The sequence below is a fragment of the Equus przewalskii genome, chromosome 21, assembly GCF_037783145.1.
Source record: "Equus przewalskii isolate Varuska chromosome 21, EquPr2, whole genome shotgun sequence".
In the NCBI taxonomy this organism is placed as follows: Eukaryota; Metazoa; Chordata; class Mammalia; order Perissodactyla; family Equidae; genus Equus; species Equus przewalskii.
Window position 1 is genome coordinate 16,745,706 of NC_091851.1, and position 24,819 is coordinate 16,770,524.

Genomic DNA, 24,819 nt, shown 5'->3' on the forward strand with positions numbered 1-24,819 from the left:
AAAAATTTACTAATACAGGATCAAAGCAGAGATCAGCAAAGTCATCTCATACTGCTATAACGTCACTTGAGTCAGTGGTTCCCATACTTTGGGATTTCATAGAAAAGTAAAATTTAAAAATGAAATAAAATCCAGGGTTGCCAGATTATAAATTTGCAAAGGACATTAGAACTACAAATAATAAAATATCATGAAGGATGAAATCCCTCCTGCCAGGGACCAGGGAGTAAAATGGCCTGTGCACAGTGTTTAATCAAACCCTAACAAGCTGTTATGTCAGAGTTCTGCCTATTCTTGTGTTTCTGGAAAAGCAATAATGGGATATGGCTGAGCATGGCCACTTTCTTATTTAAGGAGGTTCGAGCAGTCACAATTTAAAGATGGGTGTGGGCAGAAGGCTGAGGTGCAGGTGACATAAAGGAAATGACCCTGCTCCACATAATAAAGGGAAGATCTAGTGACCCAGCTTGTTTGTAAAGAGGCAGCGTTGCTCATTATGGGGCGGCGGAGGAATGCTTTTCTTTGTCCTTATGGACTTAGTTCATAAGTTATAAACTGGTTGTCTACAGGTCTAATCTTTGTGTGAAAATGTATTTTGTTGGCCTATATATTATTTTAAAAATTGAATGCTTTCAGACAGGTATGTACTTTTCAGCTCAACAAAATTTATATTGCTTTGTATATTACAGCTTTTTCACTTTATTCATCAACATTGCCTTTTTGGCTCCTTAGGCATATGACTCTTCTACCCTTTGTTTACACCAGGGATCAATAAACTATGTCCAGAATGGGCCAGATAATAAATATATTAGACTTTGTGGACCATGTGTTCTCTGTTGAAAATATTTTGCTTTTGTAGCACAAAAATAGCCATAGCAATAGGCCAATTAATGGGTGGCTATGTTCTGATAAAACTTTATTTACAAAAATAGGCAGTGAGCCTGGTTTGGCCCAAGGGCCATAGTTCACCAAATCCCTGGTTTAGACTATAGTGCTTCTGAGACTTAATATTTGATCTTAGGAGATGTTATCTATCTTTGAAGATGTATGGGAATATGTGTGACATCAGTCTGATTGGTCAATCAGGAAGAACAAATGGATGTATCTGATTTAGAGAGTCAAAGGGAGGCCGGCCCGGTGACGCAGCAGTTAAGTGCGCATGTTCTGTTTCGGCAGCCTGGGGTTCACCAGTTCAGATTCTGGGTGCGGACATGGCACCACTTGGCACGCCATTCTGTGGTAGGCGTCCCACATATAAAGTAGAGGAAGATGGGCATGGATGTTAGCTCCGGGCCAGTCTTCCTCAGCAAAAAGAGGAGAATTGGTGGCAGATGTTAGCTCAGAGCTAATCTTCCTCAAAATAAAAAAAAAAGAGAGAGAGGGTCAAAGGGCACCTTGGACACTTGACTATGGCCCTTACCTCAGAGTGGTATTCTAAACTGAATAAATCAGACCCATGAAAGTGCCACACTTTCGGTGGAGATCATAATGGAGAAGAATTCATAAGAAACAGAATTTAGAAAAACTGGTATTTTGACAAAAGGCCTCAATTTCAAATCACGAGAGTGATGCTACGTGATTCATTAAGTCTTTAAGAAGATATCACACAAAGAATTGAATTTACAACAGCTTTTCCCTTGAGGCCTACAGATAATCATACTTAGTGTGCAATTTTATGTTGGTTTTTTGTTGTTGTTGTTATTACTTTTAGAAATCTCAACTTCTTAAGAAAGCTCAGTTGGAGTTCACCAATATCAATTTTTCTCCTGTTTTGGCACATGGCTAAATTACAATCTCATTGTAGTAAAGACTCCCTTGTAGTCAGGTGAGGGCCACATGATTGAGCTCATATCATTGGAATGTGGGTGAAGTGAGGTATGCCCTTCCCAGGACAGGCTAATAAAACATCTTCCACTTATGATCCTTCCTCATTTTCCCCTTCGGTAGCACCCTCAGAGGCCACGTGCTGAAGATGGCAGAGCTAAAAGATGGAAGAAGCCTGCATCCCTGAGGTACTTCATGAAAGGATCCAACCAATAGAGCTGCCCAGGACTTTACATGAGTGAGAAATAACTTCTTATTGTGTTAAGCTGTGGAGATTTGAGATGGGTTGTTAGGCTGCTAACCTATCCAAACTAATAAATGGATAAACAGCTACAACCTAGTGATGATGGGATAGGGAATAAGAGAACAAATGAAGGAGGAGAGGGAACTGTGATCTGTGCAAAGAGAGAGGTAGCCCAAGGATCCATGATCCACCTGCATCATGATCCACGTGGATATGGGAGCTGGGCAAGGCACAGGAGCAACGGACAGGTGGACGTCTCAGCACAGACACACAAGAAAGGTAATTCTTGAAGGCAAGAAGCTGATGTATAATATGCCTATATATAAATAATCAAGTGGGATACATGTGGTGGAGTTTGTGTGTATGTGTCCTTATTTTTCTTATTTTGGCACAGACCGTTAAAAACTTTATCAGGAATCAATTTCTGTTCAGAGGACCACTTGAAAATCAACACCCCAGGATGACTAAATGGGTCTGTCAAAAAGGTGTTGTCAGTCATGGAAACATAGACTAAAAAGAGACCATCACTGGTTACGTCCACCACCAGCAGCACTCAGGGAAGAAAGGGTCATAATCAGTCATCTTTGGCTATATCCCATCCCATTAGCAAGAGCATCCTTAACATGAAAATAAATGCAGGGGATGGCTTGTCATTGTTCTTTTGATGGTCTGATCCTGTTGACAAAAACATTCTCACTGTAGAGTGGATGAATCAGGCTATCTTAGCTAACTAATAATTTAATAATTAAATAATAATAATTTAATTAAATATTTAATTCATCCAGTTCCTCTTGTTCTGATTCCAGAATGTGCAGGTCATGATGATCTCAAAGGTTCTCACTCTTCGATATTTATAAGATTCATTATAATTTGTAATTGGCATTTTACTTTAATGCCATCTTACAAATTTCGATAACTCATAAGAAGGCATAAAAGTTTTATGCATCCATCTTGTGAGGTTAGATCACAGAAATCTGCTTCTGAAAGGCAACTGTTTCTGGTGATTTAGCAAGTTCAAGTTTGTTAGTTTGCAAAGTTGAGTGCTAGATTCTAAACTGTGGTACTTTCATGAAGAAAGCAAATGTCGCCCAATGGGGATCTTTAGCAGACAGTCTTTCCTCTCATTTCTTATGTAAAGCATATATTACACAGAGCTGAAATGAGCACTCTTCTTATTTGCATTTCTACTGTTCTATCTTTCCACACAGTCTTCATCATTAAGAATGCTTCAGCTGAAGGTAACAGAAAACTCAACTTTAAAAATTAAGGAACTCCAGAATTAGGAGGCTATCAGAGACAGACAATCCCTGTGGGTCTTTTGGCTCTGTCCTCCTCTCTGTTTTGGCTTTATCCTCATGGTTACAAGACAGAGATAGCAGGACTCATGAACAAACAGACCCAGCAATATCCAGAGACCAAAAAGACTAAGTTCTCCTTATAACACCTTTAAGAGCTACAAAACCTTTTCCAGAAACTTCCCAGCAGGCTTCTTCTCAAATTTCACTGGTCAGAATTTTATCACTTGTCTATATCTAAATTTGCATTAAAAATGATACTACTTTACGTGGCTTAGAACAATCGCAGCCTACCTTTCCAGGGTTAGAGATGCAGCCAACCTCACCTGAAGCCCTTGACCACAAGGAATAAGGTAGACACCTAAGCAAAATCAGAGTTCTGCTATTAGGGAGAAAAGTTATGAAAACCAATGGTTGATAATCAGGTAGATGTCTACAAATACGCCACAGAAAACTCTCTGTATGTGATCTTTACTTCTCTCATCAAGAAATGACTTTATTTCCCCTCTTGTTGAATCTGGCCTGGCCTTATGATGTGTGTTGACCAACCGAATGCGATGAAGTAACAGTCTGTGACTTTTAAGAATCCTGGAAGCTTCCTTTTTTTAACCCTTTCGGCAGCTTTATGTTACAGCTGCCATGTAAATAAGCTTGGAGAGAACTTGTGGAGAAAGAAAGGTCCAGCCAGCCCTCAGTTGTTCTGGATACTCAAGCTGAGTGAAGTCACCTTCAGATGTGTGAGCGGAGCCATCTTGTATTTTCTGGTCCAAGCCAAACTCCTACTTGAATTTATTTGCTAAGTGGGCCCAGGTGACCCATATGGAGCACAAGAAGCACAAAGAGATGAGTCCAGCCAACATCCTGAATTGTGAGAAATAATGTTGATTTTTAAGCTAGTAAGTTTTGGAGTGTTTTTTTTTTTTTTTACATAGTAATAGGTAACTGTCTTCAAGCTGCTATAACAAAATATCATAGACTGTGTGGCTTATAAACAACAGATATGTATTTCTCACAATTCTGGAGGCTGGAAGTCTGAGATCAGAGTGCCAGGATGGTCGGGTGAGAGGCCTCTTCTGGGTTGCAGATTCCTCATTGTGTTTGCAAATGGCAGAAGGGAGCAATGGAGCTCTCTGGGGCCTCTTTTCTAAGGGCACTAATCCTACTCATGAGGACTCTACCCTCATGACCTAATCACCTCCCAAAGGCCCCACCTCCTAAAACCATCATCTTGGGGGTTAAATTTCAACATATGAATTTGGGGGTAGACTCCTTCAGACCATAGCAGCAACCTTGTAAATGTCCCATGTATTTCTATATTCATAGGGGACTTACCTGTGCTATCACTTTTTAATATATGTAGGTCTTCTGTAGTTCTTTTTAAGGTTAATATCACTGAGAACATTAGTCATAGATTTAAAAATTTTTGTCAAAACGTCTTTGATTTCTCTCAGCCATATTCTTTTAGATTTGTGCCCATTTTCAGCCTCAGAGAAAGAAACGAAATTATGTGTTTTGAGAGGCATATATTTCTGGGGACTCTTTGCATTTGAGAAGAGCTCAGCTATGTTATTTGGAAAAGAATCCAAGTCAACCACAGCCCTGGACAAAAGCAACCAGCAACATGTCTGCACATAGGAGGCATTCACTCGTGTCAAAAATACCAGCTGAGGAGCTGGCCCGGTGGCACAGCAGTTAAGTTGGCACACTCCACTTCAGCAGCCTGTGGTTTGCCAGTTCAGATCCCAGGCACGGACCTATACACCACTTATCAAACCATGCTGTGGCAGGTGTCCCACATATAAAGTAGAGGAAGATGGGCACAGATGTTAGCTCAGAGCTAATCTTCCTCAAAAGAAAAAAAATAAAAAGAAAATTTAAAAAAAACTAACTGAACTGAAATAGCCATGATGCACTGCCCCCTCCCTGCTATAGCCCTATTTCACCTCTGGGTGGGCATGAGGTGACAGATATCCTTATGCTGTCCTTGGGCAGTGTGATGGATACGCAAACCTTCTAAAAAGCATTTTGAGGGGCTGGCCCTGTGGCCGAGTGGTTAAGTTCGCGTGCTCCACTTTGTGGCCCAGGGTTTTGCTGGTTCGGCTCCTGGGCACAGACAGGGCACCACTCGTCAGGCCACATTGAGGCTGTGTCCCACATGCCACAACTAGAAGGACCCACAACTAAAAATATACAACTTTGTGCTGGGGGTATTTGGGGAGAAAAAAGCAGAAAAAAAAGAAGAAGATTAGCAACAGTTGTTAGCTCAGGTGCCAATTTTTTAAAAAAATTTAAAAATAAAAAAATAAAAAGCATTTTGATGTTTGGGACATATTCCTGATGATGAACAGTAACGGTTTGTAAATTTAGGATAAGTTTTACCAAGAAAGATTAATTTATGCAAATTTAGAGGCTATTTAGGTTTCTGTCTCACTTTACAGAAAGTTGCAGAATGAAAGATGGCCAACAGACCTGGCTTATCAATTCAGAGGACTAGAAGACCCCTGGATAAACAATGATCTTTACAATTAGGAAGATCAAAATCTAAACCATTTAACAAGAGCAGTCTCCCCTTTGGAGAATTCCAGAGAAGGAGACACCATCATTTCTCCATGTAACACAAAGAAGTGTTAAAGGAGACACTATTCCACTCCATCCCCATTTATTCAAACTCCCAGTACAAACCCAGGCACACATAAACGCACGCACATACACAGACAAGTTTAACTCAAATCTTTAGTGCCGTAATTTCAACCCATTCCATCTTTCTCTGGACTTTATAAACAAAAGAGCAACCTCCCTACTTTCTTGCACTACCTGTAAAGAGGTGATAGACAAGGGGATTCTACGGTAGTGAAAATGGCTGCAGCCTAACACTGAGGGACTTGTTACACAATCTTTTGTAAAATGCAAAAGATTACCCACAAACTCAGCTCCTCTCTAAATCACTGACTTATTACGTGACTTATAACCTCTTAGAAGTTCCTCTTCCATAAGGAAGAGGCAAAGCTCACTTTAACAGTGAGTGTCTTAAAGGTGAAAATGTACAAGAAACAAATGGTAAGTGGGAAAATAAACAAAATTCTAGAATGGTCTCTCCCTTGTGCCATCCTGGGTCCCAAGTCACAAAGAAAAGAACCATAGGCATAAACCAGACTCTTTTACAAAATTCATTGCACCCACAGTCCTAGCAAAACAGCTCCCTTTTGATAACAGGCACTAACATATTCAGTTGAAATGCTAATTTAGTTATTAAATCATTTTTCACTATTCCTGCTTGAGCTGAGAACAGACCCTCTAAATTATAACATTGGATTATGACTGTCAAACAGCTTATGTAATTTTGGTTAAATGAATCCATTTAATTCAGGAAAGCAATTTCATTCATCTTTCTTTAAGGCATGAGCATGAAGCTCTGAAGAAAAGCATGTGCCTCTAAATCCATAGGTATGGAGCCCCTGAAACTGATGGTTCTCCATAACTGTGAGTGCCAGCTAAACACATGATCCTATTTGACAATTATGCCCAAGCGATACGAACTAAAGTCTTGCTTTTCAAACTTGAATGTGCAGACAAATCTGCTGGGGATCTTGTTAAAAAGCGGATTCTGATACAGTATGTCTGAGATAGGGTCTGCGAAAAATCTTGCTAACAAGCTCCCATTGAAATGTACCAAGCTCTCTCCGAAAAACATCAACTACTCTATTGAAAAGTGAAATCTTTAGTCAAACCACTACTCAGTAAGACATATTTTTCATGACTTCAAGTTTCACTGTTCCATTCATCTGGGCCTACAGAATTAATACCCATTTCTTCATTAATCTTTCATATTTAATCACGTAGTTGAAAGTAACATTGCCAAAGAATTTGCAACATCAAAAATAATTGTAATGATGTAAAGGTAAGTGAAAAAATCTCCCAGAAACAAATACTATCTAAGGTATATAGACAGTATTTTTAAACCATATATGTAGAAATAAAACTGGAGGGAAATTCAGTTAAATACAATAAGGGTTATATACGGATAGGAGTATTGCGTGTGTGTGTGTGTGTCTAACTTTTGCATTTTCTTCTAACTTTACTGTATTTTCAAAAAAAAATTTTTAAGATAGGCCATTTTTCATGAGCGCTCCTTTTTGATAACAGGCATTAATTATTCAGTTGAAATGCTAATTTAGTTATTAAATCAAGAAAGATTTAGTTATCAAATCAAGAGAGGCAAAAGCCTCTCTTTCTAGACAGACAGATCAAACTAGCTTTATGACAGAGGTGCAGTGGTTGTTCTGAGAATTTTGCAGTAATGGAAAAGTTGTTTTGATACCTGTCAAACAAGAGGCCACAGATCCAAGAGAGAAGAAAAGGAAAAAAAAATGGAACAAGAAATTTCACAGTACTTCAAAAATTACTGGAGACATTATTCCCTTAAATCTGGAAACTTTTACTTGAATGACCTGGAGAGAAAATACAATGTAAAAGGAAAATTAACTGCACCTGCTCGATTTTTAGCACTCTCTTTGGAGAAAATCATCTTTACTGTGACCTTCAGCATCAATGCCAGCACCCAGGCAGGTGGTGGGAGGGGCAGTGAAGAGCGCAGCCTCTGCAGTCTGATGGCCTCGCTTTACTCCCAGCTCTGCTACTTTCAAGGTTTTCATTATATTATCACATAACATAATGAAAGTGATAATATCACATAGTATTATCACAGAAGATGCTTTATCTTCTGTGAGGCTCAGTTTTTTTATCTGTTAAAGCGTTTGTCTCATAATGTTGTTGTGAGAATTGTCAATATATGTAAAAAACTTAGTATAATTTTTGCTTCATAACTGTTACTATAAAACAAACCTTTGGGGCTAGCCCAGTGGTGTAGTGGTTAAGTTCACATGCTCCACTTCAATCGCCTGGGGTCAAAGGTTTGGATCCCCAGAGCAGACCTACAAACTGCTCATCAAGCCATGCTGTGGTGGCATCCCACATACAAAATAGAGGAAGATTGGCACAGATGTTAGCTCAGGGCAAATCTTCCTCACAAAAAAAAAAGAAAGAAAGAAAAAGCCTTTATCCAAGCATGATTAATGGAATACTGTTTGCAGTGGGTAAATTACAAGAGAAAAAAGAAACATGTTTGAGTAGAATATTTCATAGAGTTCCAGGACATAAACAACTTTAACCTTTTAAGGATAAATATATTAAATGTTTAATGCCATACCTAACCTGTGAATTTCAGGGCAAATTTATAATATAATAGAATCATCATTTTTATGGTCACTGTGAGTACTTCACAATGTTTTGAGGTCCCCTGGTAATAAACATAATTTTATGTTTCTTTTGTTTTCCAAACAGATTTTGAAGATCTTACTGATGCTCTGGTAAGTATTTTACAACTGGCCCTTTACAGGGAAACACAGCCCTGATTCGAACTGTTTGCCAAATTCCATGGGATAAACACTCTGACCATGGCTAATTACAACCTACCAACGTGATGTGACTGAACCAAGAGTTAGGAAGAAATGCACAGTAGAACACCATTATACAGTCTTTCTACCCTACAGATAGAATAGACTTAATTCATCTCAAGAGTATAAATTACAGTAAAATGTAGTAAAAATTTAAATGATAGGATTTTTTAGAATTTGTTAACTTTTTTAATATAACTAACTTAATTGTAAGTTTATATGATTTAGTTTTTAGTAATGGCTGTGTTTAACAATCAACTCTCAAAATTCCTGAAGATGTAGCAATTGGTTCTCTTGAGCCATTGTGGGCTGGCTGCAGCACACCATCCTGTGCTAAGTATTGTACTGGATATGAAGAAAAATGACTAAATAAAGGAATATTCCAGCATTTACTGAGTGCCCATTCTATGGAAGTCACGTCCACAAACAGTACTTCACTTCTATATACATGTGAGGATGGGGTAGGTCATTACCTCATTTCACTGAAGAGGAAACTGAGGCCCAGAGATGTTAATCAACCAACCAAAGTCAGGGGTACGAAGGGATAGAGCAGAAATCACAAACTGAGTTTCCAAAAGGGACCAAGCAGGTAACTCAACCAATTGAAATGAGCGATGTTGAGTGTAAGAAAAATCTGAGCCTGAGCATCTGGCGGTGGGTGGGAGCTATGCCAAGCAACATTAACAGCTAGAATTTTTAAAGCACTTACTAAGCGCTAAGCACTATGCTGAGTCTTTGCATGTATTAACTCATTTAATCTTCAGAACAACTATGAGGTGGGTATTTTATTACCCACACTGTCTAGATGAGGAGGTTGAGATTCAGATGGTTGCTAAAGTCACAACGTTATTAAATGGTAGAGCTGGAATAGCCCATCTGTGACCCCAGCCCACATTCCCATCCTCTATGAACGCCTCATTTAAAGGGAGCAGCTGCTAGTCAGTTTGGGTGGCCAGTGTTGCCAGTCCTTTCAATTTACCAAGAAAAAGATGTGAATCTTGACTTTTATGCATAACTGACTGATCTTTACCTAGTTCTGAAAAATTCTTGGTCAAGTCTTTGACTATTTCCTTCCCTCCATTATTGTCTTCCTCTCCTTTGGAAATCCCATTACATGGATGTTGACCCTTCTACTTCTATCCACCATGGCTGTTAACATTAACATACATATTTCCATTTCCTTATCCATTCCTGATACTTTCTGATAGGGTTTTTTGACTTCATCTTCTGGCTCAATTAGTCATTCTTTGGCTCTAACCATTCTGTAGTTCATCTATCAATGAATTTGGTTCTCTACAGCAGTGATTCTCAAACTGGAATGCCTCAGAATCATCTAGGGGTGCGTCTTGAAACACAGATGCCTGGGCCCCACTCCCAGAGTTTCTGATTCAGTAGACCTTGGGTGGCTACAAGAATTTGTATTTCTAACAAGTTTCCAGGTGATGCTGATGCTGTTGGTCTGGGGATGGCAGTTTTACGAACCACTGCTTTACTGCAACTCTTCTATCTTTCATACTTTCTATTTACACTTTGATTTCCCTTATAACTGCCTATTTCTGTTCCATGATACCAAACCCTGCCATATTGTTTTGAATATATTCATTTTACTTATTTTAAATTCTTGTTCCGTCTAATACATTAATTCTATTTTGTTTCCTATAAGGTGTTCAGGAGTTTTGTTATTCTGCTTTTCTTTTTTCATACATACAGCCTCCCTATATACATATACATATATTTAAATATTTAGAGTTAAATATAAATATACATTTATAAACATACATATGTATACCCCCTCTTCTGTGATCTATTTCCCTGGGGAATATCAACAATGTGTACCTAGGAGAGGGGATAAAGGCAGGCCCTAGCTGTGCTCTTCCTAGTGATTTTAGGGAATAGAGTGGGGGATGCATCTCAGAAAAGAGCCTGAAGCTCTGGGATGGACCACTCTTCGTTTGCCACCTCACCACCAGGTGATCCTGCCACCAGTATCCGTGCTCTCTTTTCCAAGGTGCTTGTAAACACCTGTCACCGAGGTATTGGGGGTGGGGGGGCACAAAGAAAGAATGCTCAGGTCTGGAGGTCTGCTTCAGCCTGATGTTAGTCATCGTTTGTCATTAGTCACATCAAGATTAGGATGAGGAGTTATTTGTCAGTTTTTAAATTTTCTTTGGTAAGTGAAGATTTTGGATTTTTTGGTGACTTGGTAATATTTTAGTAGAAAATTTGGAGAGTTTGCTTTAGGTGATTTAGTCAGAAACCAGAATTCCAGGAACTTGGGATTTTCAACTACTTTATAAAATTTGAAATCTGGACAATGGTTCTGCATATCTAGGCTATTTAAATCAGAGCTTTAGAATCTAGGAAAACATTGACTATTCAATCTTTTTCCATTAGAAAGAATCTTATGGGGTGTCAAAGATTTTCAAAACAGTAAATTATTGCTCATAAATGTAGATTTCTTATACACATCCAGGATAAGGAAATCAGTGGGTGGGGAACTCCTGTTCATGAAGGTGACAGAATGGAGTGGTGGTTATCAGAGAAATCAAAGAATAAAGATATGCTGGCATTATTCCCAGCCCTACTCCATGAGTATATGGCTAATCAGTTAACACCACTTCCCCCTACAATGAAGCAAGAGAAATGTAATTTGCCACCTCACACAGGCTCACGCTGTTGTAGTAGTCTTGATGACCCCTGGGAAGGCAGTGGAAATTGCGTGCCATTGTTAGTAAAGGGCTGATGCACGTTTGATTCCCACATGCGGGACTTACAAATCACAGAAATCCAAGTAGCAGAGTTTCCTAATGGAGAACTGTGAAACGTTGCCAGATACACAGATCATGATAGCTATGCAAGGGTGAATTCTCTGGGGCAAGCGCTCATGGCACCACATGCTCTCTGTTTAAACAGTTTCCTGATATGATGTTTTTTCTACATGAAGGGCTATGTGTGTTTTGTTTGTGGTAGATTGCAAAAATCGCCACAAATTCCTCCCTGCTCTGCGTCCACATGTTTTGCAAAGCAACTTTGTGGCTCCCGCCATCAAGAATTGGAGCCTTTCTGCAGCCCCAACACTGGGTTGGCTTTGTGACTTTCTTTGGCCTATGAAGCAGTGGCAAACAAGATGCAAGCAGGGGCTTGAAAAGCACTTCTGCATTGAAGGTTGCTCTCTAGATTGTCTTGGGAACTCTATCACCATGGGAACAAGGTTTGGGTAGCCTGCTAGAGAATGACCGGCCACATGGGAGAACTGACGCACCCCGGCCAACAATCAACAGGGCATTTGATGCATAAATGAGCTCTGCCAAGATCAGCCAAACCTCACCCAGATCAACAGAACCACTCAGCTGAACCCATCACGAATTGGTGACCTGCAGAATCATGAGCTAAAAATCTAGTTGTTGTTTGAAGCCACTTTGGAGTTATTTATTATGCAGCAAAAACTAACTGGGGACAGAAAAGCTCACACAGATATAGAAATGTGCCTGTGAGAAATGTTTGAGATTTTTCTCCTTAGGTGAATCCTGAGAGCTCTTAGGTCTTCTGAGAATATTGGATTAATATTCAATAAACACATGTCAACTACAATGACATTTCTATGAGGGTAAGAACTGGATGCTTGTGTAGTGCAATGCATATGAGAGATATAATTACTTACATCCTCTCTAAGTATTTATTGAATGTATGTTTATGCAGGAATCTGTGTGGATTTTGTCTCTTCCTCTACATTGTGTAGAAGTTTCTGTCAGTCAACCCCCTCCCTTTTATCTCCTTGGCATTTAATATTTCTGGGCACACCAGCCTAACTTCCAGCTGTGAGTACGTCAATTCTTTGCCTTAAGCTCTCTCTGTCTTGCCTCCAAAAGCTGTTCTGCCCACATACAGGGGGCCAGAACTGCTGGGTAACCAGAGCCCCCTAGAGCCATCCCTCTACGAATGATGAATGAGTGTGGGCAGGTAGATATCCGACCTCCCTCACAGAATAACTCTGAGCTAAGTGTTCTACACTGTCTCCCAGAATTCCCCAGGGTTTTACTCTCCAGTTGCCCACGGTGTACCTTGCTTGACAATGTTTACTTTATTGTCTTTTTTTTTTCCTTTTCCAGTGTTTCCCAGGATCATCTTCCAAATAAATTATTTGCACTTCAAACTTTTCTTCTGGGGTAAACTGAACTAGAAACATGAAGATTCCTAGAGCTCCAGGTTTGTTCTTTCCTATATTAAGAAGAATGGAAGGCTGAAGAAGACTCCCTTATCCCTTGGAGATAGATGGTACCTTAGGCATCTGCTATTCATGGAAACGTTACATGCCTCAAGCATAATGACGACATGTACAAAGGTCCCTCTGTGACCCCAGGAAATCAACAGTGCCAAGACTATTTAATAACTATTAAAGTTTTAAAGGACCTTCGAGGGTAAAAAAAGACACATTGATGTTACCTAATGTTTTCTAAAGAATATAAATCTCATTATGAGAAAATAAGGGGAAAGAATATAACTTTATTGTGTACTAAGGTCAATGCAACAAAAGGCAACTGATTTTGTTTTCTCTGAAAAGAACTGCTTATAAGCTTCTTATTTAATAATAAACAGAACTTTGACACTTCTGTTTGGTGCTTTTGTTTATCTTGTGGTAGAAATTTCACAACAGATCTCTAAGGAAACACAAAAATATGATAAGATACACCCACCATATGTAATAAGAACAAAAGCCAATTATAAGATTTGATTAACTATGAATGAATTTGACGTGAGATCTACTTTTTCATTATCGCCCTATAAAATATAATCACCTGTCTTTCAACATCTTTCATTTGTCCTATAGATCTAAAGTCCTCATATTTTTTAATTGACCAGCTTCTGAGATTAATTCAATGTTTAAAGTCTCAGTTACTAAAGGAAGAAGCAAATTGATGACTCTAACTTCATTGCAATTGATAAATCCAACATTCCCTAAACGTCATTCAACAATGGGGAAGCCAAGCTGGACTTTGACTACGTAGTGAGCTTCGTGGATCCACTCACATTGGTTTAGACAGAGGGGGTTGGAGACAGTAGACAAGCTTTGATAGACCTTAACTCCAAGGTCTCAACTCTCAAATGGCATTATTTTTCGCCAAATTGGCTATAATTAATTATTACCAACATGAGAGATGAACATACTTTTCTTTCAAGGTATAATCCCTTTATAAAATATAACTGATCTCTGTATTCTCTAACTTCCCATCCTCAGGCCCCACTAGAATTAATTTTCTACACACTCGTTTGAGGAGATAATCACTCATTACTTTATGTTGTTACCCAATTCTTGCAGGTCTAGCCTTACCTAATGACATTTAAAGGTACTTAACGGAAAGACTATATTATACACATTTTTTAAAGTATCCCCTAATTGTAACATGAACAGTGCTGAATGTACTGTGGGGACTCAAATTTTTTTTCAATTGAATTAAATAAGGTTTTCCATAATTCCCTGGTCAAGCATGAAATATACATTAGGAGAAAAATTACATTGATATTAAAATACTGATATCATCTTCAAGTATTAGCCTCATCATAATTTTTATCCTAGTGGCATTTGTTCTAATTATAACACCTTTCTGGATAATGGAAATGCCATCCCCACTTTGGAAGTAATTCCAGCATAGCTGCATTAACTGCTGCCCCTTTAAAGCATGACAAAGCTTGTGTTGATCAAATAAAGAATGGCCCACATGGACACGACAAAGCAGCATGAAAAATCTACTGAGAAACACAAGTCAGTTACCAAATGCTAGAAACTTTTGGTGAAGGTGAACAGATGTTATGAGGTTGTATACGTACGTTTCGATTTGCAATCAATTTCCTTTTCAAATTCCCCTATAAAGTGTTCAATGTAGAGTGGAAATTCTCTGTTTTTGTAAGTGTGTCTCAAGGGAACCTGGGAGGTGGAATGGACAGTATCGGCGGCAGCCTACTTCTGAAATCTTTTGGAATTTCAAACTACAAAAAGAAAATTGAATAAACTGGCATCATTATGCATCAGCATTAAGTCTCATTAAAAATAGACAAAGTTACCACTTTAATTAGAATAACGACACTCAGAAGCAGAAGATAATACTGCTCTCTTAAACAAAAAACAAAATTATTATCTAAATATTCAAGAAATAACAATCTAATATATAACTTACATTTCATACAAATGATTATACATGTAATTATAAAGCAATTTAGCCTTTCCAGATTAAGAACTGTCCAATAGTATTCTCTTTATTCAAACCACTAAATGTTATTTTTATATTATAAAAATATGAACAAACATTGTACACTTATTAGGCAACAAGCTTTATTCTAACTATTCTATAATGTATTTTATTTTATTTTGAGGTGGGGTGGAGATTAGTCCTGAGCTAACATCCACTGCCAATCCTCCTCTTTTTTGCTGAGGAATATTGGCCCTGAGCTAACATCTATGCCCATCTTCCTCCACTTTATACATGGGATGCCCACCACAGCATGGCTTGACAAGTGGTATGTACGTCCGTGCCTAGATCCAAAGCGGCAAACCCCGGTAGCCAAAGATGAGCACGTAACTCAACCACTCCATCACCAAGCCAGCCCCCTCTAAAATGTATTTTAAATGAACATATACAGATGAAGACCCAGTGAGGTAGAAACTATTATTTTTCTCATTTTATAAATGAGGGAACTGAGGCACGGACAGGTTGAGTAACTGGCCCAAAGTCATTCAGCTGGTAGATGTTAGAACCTCGGGGATACAACCAGGAGTCTGATTCATGCATCAGGTCTATAAGCACTGCACAATTCAGAAACCAAGGTCTGAGATCCAGTGGAAAGCACTGAGCAGACTGATGTGTAAACTAGGACAAGTCAACAATCTTCCTGAAATTCAGTCATTCACACATGTACAAATTGAGAGTGGGAACTCCAAGGTCCATGTAGCACTAACATAAGATAAACCTCTATGTACACTGTCCACCTTCACTAAAAGTGAGAGAATCTACACTGGCAATAGCCACTGCCCAGACTTGGCAATCTTGAAAATACAGATCTGCACTATCCAACATGGCAGCCACTAGCCACATGTGCAACTGAGCACTGGAAATGTGGCTAGTGTGATTGAGATATGCGGTAAGTGTAAACTACCACCAGATTTCAGACATACTACCAAAAAAATGTAAAACCACTAATATTTTTATATTGATTATGTTGAAATAATTTGTTGATAAATTGAGTTAAATAAAATATATTACTAAAATTAATTTCTTGTGTTTCTTTGACTTTATTTTTAATTTATTTACCATAAAATTTAACTGCATATGTGGCCCACATTAAATTTCTATTGGGCAGTACTGGCCTAGATGGTGAATGGGGACGTAGAGGAGGGTCTGATGTGTAAGTTTTACCGCCAAGCCCAGATTTTACTTATGCTAATTTAGTTCAAGGTAAAATAAAGGGTATTTCTGAACTTAAGAAATTCTGAGTATTTTCTTTTTCAAAAATGGCTTTATTTGTAATACATTTACCTCTAAACAGATTTGAAACAATGTTGAGAAGTGATAAAATATTGAGAAAGTATCAAAGTCTCCAGGGCAATAATTTTCTTTTATTCTTTTCTTTCCTCCTTTCTTTCTCTGCTTCCTTCCCTTACTCTCTCCTCTGTCTGCCTCTCTCTTTTTCTTTCTTCCCTGTAGGTGTGCTGGTAATTGTTTAACACTTGGCTCTGGGAAAAAACTGATAGAATCTGCCAATTTCAAAGGTGTAAATACTCCCACCATGGTAGATTTCAAACTACTAATGCAACGTCAGTGGATGCGGAGCTGGGAAGAGATGTGCAGGACTGCGCCGTTAGATTCTACTTCCACCATCCAGACACAATAGATGGAAATAACCTTCAAAGTATATACAAAAGTAAAATGTAGTAAAATAATTGGGAAGGGGTGAGTTATATGTATTTTGTACCTTTGTTTTTAACACAATGTATTCAAGTATAAATTTGCATAATTTAAAGTTTAATAACAGCTGTGTTTAACAATTGACTTGCTGAAAAAAATCGAAACATTCAACAACTGACTCTCTCAGGAGCCGTGCAAGCTGACTCCAGCCCATCACTGCTGCAGCATTTACCTGAAAATCAGGTATAAAGGAACAAAACTTCTTCCTAGACTCAAAGAAAAACCTCAGAAATATTCTTACTCCCAATCACTCGCCTATCTACAAAGGCACAGCCCCGGTCGATGGTTATCATTTATAGAGATACAGCACTGAAAGGAACAGGGATAAGTTGTGTAGCTGAGTCTAACGCTATTAATCTTGGTCTCATATAACGCACCCCAGAGAGGAACAACAGAACTCTTAAGCGCCCTCCAGGGAAGAGTCCCAGCCTCCCTTGGTAACTCTCTCGGGAAGTTCCTTCTTACAACTAACCTAAATCCCTTTTGCTGCAGGAGAGGCTCACTCCCGTTTGCTTCTTCTGTAGTGAAGGTGGAAACAGCTGGTTACTATCCCCTGCATTATAACTCTTCATGTAAGGAAATGAAACACCCAAAACCAGCTTCCAAATCTGTTCAGCTGTAAAAACAGCCTCTTCTTGAGCAAAAACAAACAATAAATTAAATGGAATTGGGAGTTGAGAAGTGCTGCATATTTCACTCCAGGGAAACACCTCGGGCCAGGTTATACCCTAGTCAGCACCTAGTGATCTCAAAGGCACATTTTCCCTGGAAACAAATTCAAGGAGTGAAACAGATGGGATTATTAATCAAGTTGCTGCTGGCATTTTGGGCCATCTTACAGAACATCCTTAAGCAGAAGGCGTCCTGGGCTTTATCTTGTACTAAGCTTATAAGATCTTGGCAAAACCATGTTGCCTCGCATGCTGATGCCTTGCTTGCTATGTCTAAGACAATAATTCAAAGTAGCTGCAGAAGCTACATCTTAGGTGCTACAAGCAGGCCAGGAGAAGCTAAAATGCCACTATATTCAAAGCTATGCCATCACATTTTTAACGCTAGGATTCTTCTCTCTCTGAAGAGACTTAAAAAGGAGAGGATGAGGAACTGATTCCCCAGTGTAGGGCTGGCCTAGCATGTAGCAAAGGGGGAGCATTTGGAAAAGGAAGGAAAGAAACCATGGCCCAAGTTCTTGTCAATTCATGCTTGTGGCATAGCATCAGGGAGAAAACAGAACCGTGAAGTCACAAAACCAATGGACATTCAGGAGATGGTTTGGCGTTCGTTGTACCTGCACTCCACTCTCTCTCTGATGGCTGCTTTTGAGTTAACTGGTTCAACCTAAGGTTGCAGTTAGGATATTAGTGCCTGATTTACTCGCAAGTTCTCAAGGAGAAATGGGCCTTTTTATTTTGTGTAGTTCAAAGGGGTCATTGCTTTTCCATCTCCATCTCTCAACCTATCTCATCATTCCTCTTCTGCTTTGAGTCTGAAAGCCCAGATTTCAAAGCCGAATTCAGCTCAGACTGCCTCATCTGCCCTCGGGCTATGTCAAATCCCCAGAAAAGAATGGACTGAGTTTCTTTTTATTGGATCCCCAAGCTAGACATCGTTGGGGCTTGTTTCCTGCAATTGAAGCTCAGCCCTGCTTCCACCCAAGGAGCCTGAGAAATTCTGTGATCCTGACCCACAGCTAAGAACTGATGTCACCTCCTCTGGACACTGACTTGCCCTGCATTTCTTGAGGAAAGGTTTCTGATGTGCTAGGAGGAGGAAAAGGGTGGAAACATCCTTCTCTGGGGTCACATAATTTAATGCCCGCCCAGCCACTAGGCAGATCTATGATGAGCTGGTGTGCCCTGCAACAATTCCCACTGAAGCTCAAATACACACCTTTCATAAGCTTTAGGAGAAGACAAAAAATGGCAGCCCACAGCCCAAATTCAGCCTGCATGGATGTGTTGGATGGTCCTCACAGTACCTTTTTTAAAATTTAAGTTTGTTGAAACAACATTTTAAAACTGGGAAATTTCACTTATAAATCTACATTTCTAGCTTCTCCAGAGGATCTTGCCACACGGTGCCACATGGCAACAAGTGGTCACAGCCAAGTGAGATTGCCCTCTCTAGACAGTCTTTGCCTCTGGTCCATCACAGTCCCCACTGCTCCCTAGTATCAAAGTGTCCACTGCTATTTATCATTGCATCTGTTCTGTCAGGTCCCTATTTCCAGATCTTCTTTAATCTTATGCCTTTCCTACATCCTACTGGCCTGGCATATTTTAAGAAATGAGAGGCAAAGCCATTTTGAGACTAAAGAGATTTTACAAAGCAGACAAAGAAAGGGAATGTCCTGGAAACAGTGCTGCTGCTTGGCTCTTGGCTTTCTTGTTATCCTCTGGACTAGCGATGGGCAGAATCTACTGATCGTGAAGGTTTGAGGACTATGCAAGGAACTAAACTAACAGACTTGTCAATAGTCTTCCTACGCCAGCCCAAAGATGGCCTTTAGCAGTTTGGTTTTTAATAGTAATATTTCTTTTCCATCATTATTACAATGTAAATATGTTACAGAAGTTTGGGGAAAGAAAAGAAGTCTCCCTCTCAGCACAGTCCCACTGCCCTGGGCCCTCTTCTTAAGCAACCACTGTTTCTGTTATTGGTGAATCCTTCCAGAAAACGTCTAGTCATCTATATATATTTATATCCATTGTTTCATACAAATAGGGTTGTATCATGCTAATTTTTCTTAATAATATTAGCACATAGATTTCTTCATCATTCTCCTTGAAAGTTATCTTTATAGTTTTTGTAAAAATGATCCACATCCATAGTAAATCATTCAAGTAATTAAAAAAAGATTACAAATAAAATTTTAAATTATTTAAAATCATTTCACCTGGAAACAATGGTTATTAACATTTGAAGATCTTCATCACAGACATCCTTCTATACATACAGACAAAAGGAGAGATGGATGGATGAATAGAAGCGTGGATAGGAGGGAGGGAGGCAGGGAGGGAGGGAGGAAGAATGGACAACAGATTGATAAATCAATTGATAGACAGGAAAGTGGGATCATGTTATGATGGCATTTTGAAACAAAAGCTTTAACTATAATTCTTCTTGAATTTAAAAATGAAGAAAAAGAAAGCTAAGAAACAACTTAACTTCAGAAAAGAATGTTTCTTCACAAAATGGATCAGTTCCTAAACTTTCTCTCTTTAAAGAAATAATGTGAAAAACATTGTTAGAGAATATCTATTGACTGTCTTTTGTGAAAAATGTGGAAACTAGCATTCCTAATTTTATTATATATATATTTTATATTTGAGTTTTATGACACTTACATTCTGTTCCATAGCAGTAATTTCAATAGTTGTTTGGTTTTATTTCTATAATTTAAATAGCACAAATGCACATCACCACCAACCTTTTATCATGGCTGCTCCATTTCTGAATTTTTTTTTATTGGTTCATTGATTTATTCACTGGACCAAATAATCCAATAGTTGGTTTGGTCTTTTTTTTCAAGAAGGGCTCTTGGGTTAGTATATGAATTACTGCTTATTTGAAAATGTTCATGTGTTGACTTTATACTTGAAGGACAAGTTGGCTGGACCTATAATTCTCAGCTCACATTTTTTCTCAGAATCCTTTGGATTTTGTTCTACTGTCTTCTGGCATTGAGTATTTTCTGTGTAGATTTTTTAGAACAATCTGACATCTCCCCAGTTAGTAATTGCTTTTTCTGTCTAGACACCTATGAAAGTCTTTTCTTACATTTGTGTTTTAATAACTTCACTAGGATTTATCTTAGTGTTGATTATTATATCATTTTTGTTTTGGACAACATGTATCCATTACGTCTCTTCAAGTCTTACGGAAACTTTCAGGAAACTGAAGACACACAGAAGTTAAGTAACTTGCTCAAGATCACATAGCTAATAAATGGCAGGCTCTGGGTTTAAATCTGGCTAGCTGATTCCAGAACCCAATCCCCCAGTAACTACAGTACATTTTGTCCTGATGAAGAAGTGTGCTGTATACCTCCTGTCTAAGCCAGACTTCCGGAAGAAGAGAAAGGAGGTAAAGGAAAGAAATGGAAAGACAACAGTAATAAATCAAAGGAAGCAGAGGGGCCGGCCCTGTGGCTGAATGGTTGAGTTCATGCACTCCGCTTCAGCGGCCCAGGGTTTCACCGGTTCGGATCCTGGGCGTGGACATGGCACTGCTTGTCAAGCCATGCTGGGGCGGCATCCCACATGCCACAACTGGAAGGACCCACAACTAAAAATACACAACTATATGCTGGGGGGCTTTGGGGAGAAAAAGGAAAAATAAAATCTTTTTTAAAAAAAAAGGAAGCAGAAAAAATAAGCAGAGGGTGCTGATGCAGGCTGATGGAAGCAGATATGGTTCTTGCTACTACACATGCCAAGGGCAGCAGAACAGAACTGGCTTCATCCCCTGACATCCCCTCTTCTCATCACAACCTTCCGTAATGATACCAGGTTTCCTTCATTTCTGGACTCAGTACAGCAGCACCAAGAAGAGAACAGATGGTACACAGGTGCCTGGCAAGGCGAGCCCCTAGAAAATCAGCTTAGGTGGCAATTCATAAGGTGTGACTGAGCAGCACTGACCAGGTTTCAAACCCTAGCTCTCCCCTGACCTGACCGGTCGGATGCCCTGAAACCTCCACCTTGAGAATCACTCATTTGAGTTGACATCCTCTCTACAAAAGGCCATTTGTTATCAGGAAAGGATAAACTTTTGCCAGCATTTGACCTATCAGAACACAATAGCTTCACGAAGCTGGAAGGGGCTTCAGAGAGCAGGGAGTCTACTCTCTCATTTTAGAGGCACAGCAGCTGGTGCATGATTTTTAGATTAATGGACTGTGAATTTAAAGCAAGGGACATAGAGGCATGGGCCATAAGGCCCTGAAAAAAAATGAGCACGAGTAGAGGAATAACTGGAGCAGGGTAGCGGGTGTTGTGGGTGCCCTGCCCTGGCCCCTTTTACTGAGCAGGTGCATGCATCTCCCAGCTGCTGTGAGTGTTGGCTGGTAATCGCTCACCCTCTACCCTCGCCCCACCTTCTCCAGAGAGTCATAATGAAGCCCAAGGAGCCACCTTGCCTGGGAGATTCTGCCTCCTACCTAGGGTAGCCCACAGCTAATGACTGACTGAGACAAGAATACAAAAGAAAGTTTTCCTTACATCAAGGTGGGACCACTTCCACGGTGTAATTCATAAGCCTGTGCTCCCCATGGATCAGGCTGAAGCTGGATGACAGCTGGCTCATATCTTTGCTCATCTCCTATGACTGTTCACCCTGCTTCCCTTGCTTTCTTCCTCTTCAGAGCACTCCCTCAATAAATCAAATCTAGCTGAATTTTTGTTTTGGACTCTGCTTCTAGGGAAGCCAACCTAAGATGAGCAGGACACTCACTAGGGAGGAGAGCAACTAAGCTCCTGACCTGTTAACAACTGACCTCAAAGAGACTGTTTCCAGAATAACCAAAGATTTCCCTATTCTTTCCTTCCCTCTCTCCAGTGTTTCAGCCAGGAAAGACCTACAGAGTCTGAAATTCAACCCTTAATATATAAGCTGGGTGTGTGCTTAAGTCCAAAGAAGGGTTTGCATTTCTGTTGGGTGACACAGTGACCATTCACTGAGTCTCCAGGACAAAAGGATTTAGGTGATGCCTCTCGTGGGAGGCATCCCAGGACCTTCCAAGACTAAACATACAGCCCATTAGCCACGCTGCCTCATCAGAGGAAAATGATTCATTCATCTTCTGCTTTATTGATTAGGGCCCTGAATGGAGACTCGTCAACAGGTTCAGATGAGACACAGGAACTGAAATACCTAGAGACAATAAGTATTTTATTTAGAAGTAAAACAATCACAGGACCATGTTTGGGAACTGCAGAATGGAGTCTCTGAGTGAGGGGTGTCATCCTCAAGCTCAGGACGTGTCTAGTCCTGCCAAGTGACCAAGTTAGCTTAAAGCTTTTCACTGGTTGCCTGAGGACACCTTACTGGGATTGCTGTCTTCCTCCTCACTTCTGCCCTCCTCAGGCGCCCCTCATTCACACATCTTCACTCAGGACACCCCAGCGGCAGTGCTACATCCTTGTTAAGTCAGCTCAGCGGGGTAAGGCAGGGAGCACAATCAGTTCTCAAAAGCAGTGATTGAAGGAATCACACGATCCAACAAACATCCATCGGTGCCAGTCAGAGAGAACTACACAGCGTCCTTTAAAATGTGCTGCTTCATGTTCAGTTGCCTCCTCTGCTCAAAGGGGAAGCTACCTGGAGCAGTTTGATTGGCATTCTTAACTCATTACTGTTATTGAAGATTCAATTAACGTTCTAATAACAGACACTCTGACTGCAGACATTGTAACCAAAGATCACCACTGATTCAAGAGATGAAAATAGTATTATCCTCTTTTTTTGGGGGGGGGGGTGGTGTTACCAAGAATAAACATTAGTAAAATATAAAGTTTACAAAGCTAGAGCCACATCATGAGAACCAACCTATAGTCAAATAGCCATGCTCTATCTGTCACCAGGGGCAAACATGCGCAGCAAGTCAGAGGCGAGTCAGCAGCATGTTATGCTGCCATGACAAAGAACCCCTGAACTTCTGGCTGAAAAAACCAACGGATTATTCACTGCTCAGTCTACACGTCTATTGCAGGTCAGCTGGGAACAAAGCTAACAGGAACAGTCTCTGTAAGGAAGATAATTAATCACTACGGTAGAGAATAAAAGACTGCTCTGGAAATTAATTACAGGCACACCTCGGAGATATTGTAGGTTTAGTTCCAGATCACTGCAATAAAGTGAATACTGCAATAAAGCAAGTCACACGAATTTTTTGGTTTTCCAGTGCATATAAAGGTAATGTTTCTACTATACTATAGTGTATTAAGTGTCCAATAGCACTATGTCTAAAAAAATGTACATACCTAATTAAAAAGCACTTTATTGCTAAAAAATGCCAATCATCTGAGCCTTCAGCGAGTTGTAATCTTTTTGCTGGTGGAGAGTCTTGCCTTGATGGTGATGACTGCTGACTGATCAGGGTGGCGGTTGCTGAAGGCTGGGGCAGCTGTGGCAATTTCTTAAAATAATAAGACAACAATGAAGTTTGCTGCATCCACTGACTCCTCGTTTCGTGAACAATTTCTCCGTAGCACGCAATGCTGTTTGATAGCATTTTACCACAGCAGACATTCCTTCGAAACTGAAGTCAATCCTTTCAAACCCTGCTGCTGTTTTATCAACTAAGTTTATGTCATATTCTAAATCCTTTCTTGTCACTTCAACAATCTTACAGCATCTTCACCAGTAGATTCCCTCTCAAGAAATCACTTTCTTGGCTCATAAGAAGCAGCTCCTCATCCGTTAAAGTTTTATCACGAGATTGCAGCAATTCAGTCACATCTCCAGGCTCCACTTCTAATTCTAGTTCTCTTGCTATTTCCACCTAATCTGCAATGATTTCCTGCAGTGAAGTCTTTTTTTTTTTTTAAGGCTTTGTCTATTTATTTATTATTTTTTTATTTTTTTGAGGAAGACCAGCCCTGAGCTAACATCTGCCGCCAATCCTCCTCTTTTTGCTGAGGAAGAGTGGGCCTCAGCTAACATCCGTGCCCATCTTCCTCTGCTTTATATCTGGGACCCCTGCCACAGCATGGCTTGACAGGCAGCGCATAGATCGACACCTGGGATCCAAACCAGCGAATCCCAGGCCACCAAAGCAGAACCTGCAAACTTAACCACTGTGCCACCAGGCCGGCCCCTCTGATGAAGTCTTGAACCCCTCAAAGTCATCCACGATGGTGGGAATCAACTTCTTCCAAATTCCGTTAATGTTGATATTTTGACCTCTTCCTATGACCTATAATTGTTCTTAATGGCATGTAGAATGGTGAATCCTTTCCAGAAGGTTTTCAATTGACTTTTCCCAGATCCAACAGAAGTCACTATCTATGGCAGCTACAGCCTCACAAAATGTATTTCTTAAA

At 39.8% G+C, this 24,819-nt stretch overlaps 1 long non-coding RNA gene across 1 annotated transcript; it reads left to right on the forward strand.

Annotated features, from left to right (window-relative positions):
* Positions 1 to 1,935: 1,935 nt before the first annotated feature.
* Positions 1,936 to 13,426, forward strand: LOC139078168 (uncharacterized). Its single transcript, XR_011530981.1, has 3 exons — positions 1,936 to 2,347; positions 8,704 to 8,729; positions 12,926 to 13,426. It is a non-coding gene; the product is annotated as an uncharacterized lncRNA (long non-coding RNA).
* Positions 13,427 to 24,819: the final 11,393 nt, after the last annotated feature.